General features: G+C 42.4%; 1 pseudogene; it reads right to left on the bottom strand.

Moving 5' to 3' along the window:
• Positions 1-330: 330 nt before the first annotated feature.
• LOC122332473 lies at positions 331-6,636 on the bottom strand (annotated as a pseudogene).
• Positions 6,637-6,967: the final 331 nt, after the last annotated feature.

Below are 6,967 nucleotides of genomic sequence, written 5' to 3'. Positions count from 1 at the left end.
TTGATTCTCTGATTTACATTCACATACAAATGATTCTTTTAAATTCAACATATATAGATATTATGTTTTAAGCTATTTAAATATGAACCAGGTTTGATCTCACGGTGCTTCTACGCTCCTGAAAGAACCTTTCTGAAGAGAAACGTGTGATAGATCGGCTCTATTCCTTTGCTCCAAAGCTATCAAAACAACCTTTTTCTTTACAATGGATTTGCATTAATCATGTTATATATTTTTTTATTAAAGTGAGTTGTTTTCTCCAATTATATAAAACTTGACTGACTGCTTCATTTCTATGTTAATCTTTACATGTTGGTGAGAAGAACTTACTCTTTACCAGCAGCCTCACTGAGATTCCACACCTCTCTATCAGGGAACCAGCTGCCTCTGTCGTTTATAACGTCTGCGGGACAGAAATCTGGGCCACAGGACAGAGAGAGCCACTGTGGATCCACACACACACACAGCGGCTCGTATTAGACAGATCGAGTCAGAGGCTGGAGTATTGATGATGATGATGAAGCCACACCTCTTTCAAGGTCTGTGGTGCTCTGAAGAGTCTGAAGAAGTGTCGCCTGGGCCTTGCCGCTGCAGTGAAGATGATGATGATGAGAGACAGACAGAACTCTGTTGCTCTCAGGATCTACCACTGAACACTTCTCTATATAGTATCTTATATGAGCATCTAAACCAGCGTGTGGAAATATATGTAATATTTAGTGTGTTTCATTTAATCAGAAATAAAAATATAACTAATATCATATAGAAACTGTTTCAGCCAAACTGAATCATTTACACTGAAGTTACAACTGTAATAAATTGTTTAATATGCATTTGTGTCTACAAATATGAAATGTTAAGGAAACCTCTCTGTTGGTCCATTCATTCAAAATGCTGAATCATTCATTATTAAAACACCATGAGTAAAAACTCTTAACTAGGTGATATTTGCTATGATGATAGTGTTCAGGGAATAACACTCATGTCATGTGGTGTTACCCAGTATCATCCTCACATTTTAGGGTGTGATTCTTTAAGTGTTCTGTTAGTGTGTGGTTGACAATTGCGAAACACCAGCATCTATTATGAATCCTCGTTTATAGCCAGACTCAATAAAATCAGAAAATTAAATGATTGGATGTTTCACCGACTCTTTACAGCCGTCACGTAACGTTGAATCAGTCTAAGAGTAATGTGAGTGAATGTCGAGATCTCTCACCGTGGCTCCGGCCCACAAGCTCGTCCGGGCGCTGACAGGCGTCTGCTGAAGTCCGACAGAGCGAAGTTGAGGCTCTGGATCTGCTCGCTCAAACCTGGACTCCTGCAGCAGAACAAGAGCTGTTTCAGATCCTTCACACACATCCTGATGCTGGAGCTCCTGAAACACACACACTGACACACACACACACACACACACACACACACACACACACACACACACACACACACACACACACACAGCAGCGTTCGGGTCTGACAGCAGTGCAAGAAGGTTTATAGATAACAGACTCATGTTTATTTCTACTGTATCTGTTGTTATTTTTACACTTTGCAGTACATGCACAAGTTATGTATTGTCTGTGAAGGAAGTATGTTTAAGGGGCCCTGTTATACCCATTTTTAGGGTCCTAACCGTTGGTTTTGGGAGATAAAAAGTCCTTTTATTTTCAAAAATGTCTGAATATTACTCCATTTCCATCGATTCTCAAACGATTCTTTTGAAGCAGTTTTAAGATTCAGTCTCTCTAAACCCTCTTCCCTTGCGTGAGCCTTGCTATGCTCTGATTGGTCAGATGACTGGTCTGTATGTGATTGGTCTAACATGTAAAGCAGTGAAATTGATGTGTTTGTCAGCTAATGTTCTACACGGGCAGGAGTTATGTAACGCAAGGTTACGCCTCTGTCACAGAAGAGGATCCAATTACTAACGACTCGCTTGGGCTGTCCAGTCGATTCTTTAATTTGGGAGAGACAATAACTTTATTTACTGTGTGCATCATTTACTTTCACAGCTACATTACACACTGCGTGAAAGACAATATTGTAAAAAGGGCACTTTAATCTTCTTTCTGAGGAGTCTCCAGGCTGATTCATTGAGATCACAAACACACTGATTCACAGCAGCTTCACAGGAGATCATGATGTGCTGATAATATTTTAGTCCAGATATGCTGTACAGCTGCATTCAGAGGCATTCGCCTCTGACAGTATGATGTGTAGTTATTGACTGATCACCGAGGTGTGTATTACAGCATGATCCCGCGTGTTAGCTTGCGGATGATGAATAAGATTTACTCTGAACATGTATCACGACTCAATCACGCCTACGGTCCTGAATGATTCAGCACATTGTGAAATAGTTTACAGCCTCGTTTGAGTCCATCAGTGTTTGTAAACATGAGCACTTCTGCTGTGAGATGATCGCATTCATAATCACAACAAAACCTGTGTGTGTGTGTGTGTGTGTGTGTGTGTGTGTTACCTGCTTCAGAGACACACAGCTGCTGCCGCTCACAGGTTTCCTTCCATTCTTTAGTCCCGCATGGTCAGAAATCAAAAGAAAAACTATCATAAATAAGCCTCACGCATCAACAAAATCGTGATTATAAAATATCTGACAAATAACATGTTCTAAGATGAACTATCCCTTCAACAAGTGTCTCTGATCTAAACTTGTAGAGAAGCATACACAGAAAATCTGAAGGAAAATAAAGCACAGTTGAGCAGAAGGCAGTGAAACATACATCCTTCAGCTGATCATCTCCTCTCCGTCTCTCTCCTCCACCACAGACTGAATCAGAGACACATCGCGCCCTGGAGACTGGTGACGGTGCTGCCATGGAGGCCACGCTCTGAACACACACACACACACACACACACACAGAGACAGGGTGAATTCACATTAGACACACGCTCACTCTCTCACACACACACAAACACAGCCTCTCTCTCTCACACACACACACACACACACACACACACAGTCTCTCTCTTTCTGTCTCACACACACAAACACAGCTCTCTCTCTCTCTCTTACACACACACACACACACACACACACACAGTCTCTCTCTTTCTCTCTCACACACAAACACAGCCTCTTCTCTCTCTCTCTCACACACACACACACACACACACACACACACACACTCACCTTCTGCAGCTCTTCTATGGTGCGGGCAGTGTGATCAGATCTGAGGAGGACCTGATGTTGGTCTTCAGGTGATTGACAGCAGAGTCCAGAGTGCTGAGCTGCAGAGACACAAACAGCATCACACTGAGACTTGGCACGGGTGTGAAGGGTGTGTGTGTGTGTGTGTGTGTGATGCTACCAAGAGCTGTTCTCAGATCTTCATATGCTTCACTGCTAAACCACCTCTCTCACGCACACACCGGACACACACACACACACACACACACACACACACACACACACACTCAGTACCTTCTGGTTGATCTCGGCTTAGGTTGGACCAGAGTCTGGTCAGGCCTCGGTCTCCACTCTCCAGCTCGCCCAGCTTCACCTGTTTGGCCTTCAGGTCCTCACTGAGCTTCAGGATCTCATGAGAAGACAGCTTCGACTGCTCTCCACTGTCACACATCAACCAAACATTAATGAAACGCTGTTCACAGGAGAATTCAACTCATCAGCTGGTGAAGTGTGTCTATATGAAGGGGGGTTAATGAATATGGAGAGATTACATAGATTTTCTCTGAACTAAAGTGACCGATGAATCGTTAGATCATTAGCTGCAGAAAATTACAGGCATGCACCGAATATTCAGACACTAAAACTATTATAAACTCTTTTGTGTGTTTGTACAAATACAGGTGCATCTCAATCGACACAATGTTGTGGAAAAGTTTATTTCAGCAATTCAACTTGTCTATTAAATAAATTCAATGCACACAGACTGAAGTCTTTGGTTATTTTAATTGTGACAATTTAGGCTCACATTTAACAAAAAGCCACCAATTCTCAACAAATTATAATACTTCATAAAACCAATAAAAAAAACCTTTTAGTGAAGAGTCCTTATGAGAAGTATGTTCATTTACTGTACATGTGCTCAGCACTTTTAGGGGCTCATTTTGCTTTAATTACTGCCTCTGTTCTTTGTGGCATGGAGGAGATCAGTTAGGCGTAGGCGCTGCTGAGGTTGGTGTGGAAACTGATTTCTTTGACGGTGACCTTCAGCTCATCTGTATTTTTGGTTTCTTGTTTCTCATTTTCCTCCTGACAATACCTCAGATTCTCTGTGGGGTTCAGGTCTGAGTGAGTTTGCTGGCCAGTTATGGTCATTTAACCAACTTTTGGTGTTTTGGCAGTGTGGGCAGGTGCTAATCCTGCTGGGAAATAAATTCAGCATCTTCAAAAGACGGTCAGAAGAAGGAAGCATGAATTGATCCCAAATGTCTTAGTATAAACGGCTGCAGTGACGTTGGTTTTCTGAGGAACTTAACACTGGACTTCAAGCAGCTTGGGCTTTGCAGGTGTTTTGAGTTGATTAGCTCAGTGGTATGTCACCATATGCAAATTTGTTGAGATTTAATTGAGAATTGGTAGGTTTTGTTAAATGTGATCCAAAATCCTCAGAACCAAAGACTAAAACTACTGGGTCTGTGTGCACTGAATTTAATAGACAAGTTAAACTACTGAAATAACTTTTCAATTTATTGATGCACCTAAATAAATAGACTACATAAGCTGTACCAAACAACGACGTGACATCATTAAACAGAGATGTGCACTAATGCAGCAAACATGAACATGAACTGTCTGAGGAAGACACATTGTAAATCACCAGAGACTGTTTAGCACTGCATCACACGTCTCTGATGAGGATCTTAAATAATTAGTTGATCAACTGTAGGTTAAGTTTTCTAACACACATGAACTGCGTGTTCTGACAGAGCTGCATGAACTCATCTATCTGCTCATTATTATTATTTTCTTTGAAAAGTAAGATGAATTGTAAAAAAGCACATTTTGGATATTTAATTATTGGAAATAGTGAAGATATAGTCAAACAACTGATCAAATACACAGGGGAAGAACGTGAAGAACCATGACTGTTATTCAGCCTTCAGCCCAGTGTTTGATATCGCTTTGGTTCGGTCCAGAAAAGCTGATTTGGGTCAGCTCTAGTGAATCTGAGTCTGGACGTACTGATGTGGATCTTCTCCTTCATGGAGTCCAGGTCCTCTTTGAGGGCGATCTGCATCCATATGAGTCCAGCGCAGGCCATGACACACGCGGCCAGGACCACGAACACACACAGAGGATAACAGAGAGAGCAGCACTGGACCGAGCTCCTGCTGGACACACACACACACACACACACACACACACACACACACACACACACACACACACACAGCTCTTCATTCTCATGGACTACAAACTGACTGCAAGGATCTGCATTTCTATGCAGATGTTTCGAGTTTTAAACTAGAGTTCATAAGCTATTTCAACTCAAATCACTGTTGGTGTGTAACAAGCTCTTAACATCAGTTCTGATCATCTCTCGATAACATCCAGCCAGCTGGGCGTTTGTGACTTCTTCTTCAGGGTCAGGAGGTGATTCTGTGCCAGGATTCCCCTCTGTTGTGTTACAGACGCTGTATAAGAGATCTCACTGTCTCCTCTGGTCTATATACAGATGACTAGATGAGAATATAGATAAGGTTTGTTCAAGAGGTTGCTATATTTGTCCCTTAACTTTTGAAATGTTAAAATGTCACTTTCATTTTTATAACTGAACTAATTTATTTAAATCGACAGAACATGCTTTCCATACTTCTGACAGTCATGTAACGGATCATGAACGTTTGTCTGTGGTGTCCTACATGATGAGCTGCTAATGTCATGTTGCTGAAGATGTATTCAGTTCTCTGTGATAAAGCCTTCCTTCTGCATTCAATCATCAAACGCTTTTAACTGAAAATGAAGCGTTTAATCTGATTATTATACATTACTGACTCTATTTGATACTGTTCAGTGCTTTGACATTATCTGTATTTTTAAAAACAACATCATAAACAAAGATGACTTGACTAATTGTGAATCCTATCCAGTCTCTTTCAGTCAATATCACACATACAATAATGTTATGGCACACATAAGAAGTGCAGCCTTCTTTTTTTGAAGTACAATAAGTACTCTTGTCATAGTTTACATCAGCTGATACTAACAGAGCACTGTAATATTGACAACAAGACATTTTTATCTCGTTTGTGAACTTTTCATTCTTCTGGCACTGATGTGTATTTTGACAATGAACTAAAGACTTCTGCAGGAAACCCATTGTGTGGCGCTCTTTATGCTGCTGAACTCTTAAGAGAAACGCACTTCTTTGTAGATTTTGAGGCTGAATGAGAAACGCACCAAAGCCACTGAGACGCTAAACTTGTTCTGTATCGTGTCTCTGGAACACACTCCACGTCCCGAGAAGGCCGCGGCGCCGCCGAAGCCCCGCTCCTCGGCCCCGGACTCAGGTCTCGCTCTCGGTACCGGAGCCGGTGTCAGTGCCGGTCCTCAGCAGCCGGTGTCCGCCGCTCTGCTTGCTCTTCCTGCGGCTGTCGCTGAGGCCGATGAGCGCGTTGAGCTCCTTCCGCTTCTTCATCTTCTTCTGCGGGCTCTTCATCGCCGAGCGGCTCCGGAGTCTCTGCGGCGCTCAGCGGCCTGTTTACCGTCACCGAGCCGCTTCAGTATCCGGAGCTCATCTGGAGCCGCTCAGGAACGGCTGAGGCGGATTCTCCTGCTGTTCTCGAACGCGTCGCTGTTTAACACTCTTCAGGAGAAGCGAGCTGTATAATCCAGCATTAGCTTTAGCTTCAGCTCCAGTCCATCATACTAAACCCTTCACTAGTTCACTGAACTCTTCCTGTCGCGTCTGAACCTGATGTCACGACACAAATATAAAGACAAACACATATTTAACGTTTCATTACACATTTATTATCA

The sequence above is a fragment of the Puntigrus tetrazona genome, unplaced genomic scaffold, assembly GCF_018831695.1.
Source record: "Puntigrus tetrazona isolate hp1 unplaced genomic scaffold, ASM1883169v1 S000000081, whole genome shotgun sequence".
Classification (NCBI taxonomy): Eukaryota; Metazoa; Chordata; class Actinopteri; order Cypriniformes; family Cyprinidae; genus Puntigrus; species Puntigrus tetrazona.
This window is presented reverse-complemented; position numbering and strand designations above follow the sequence as displayed.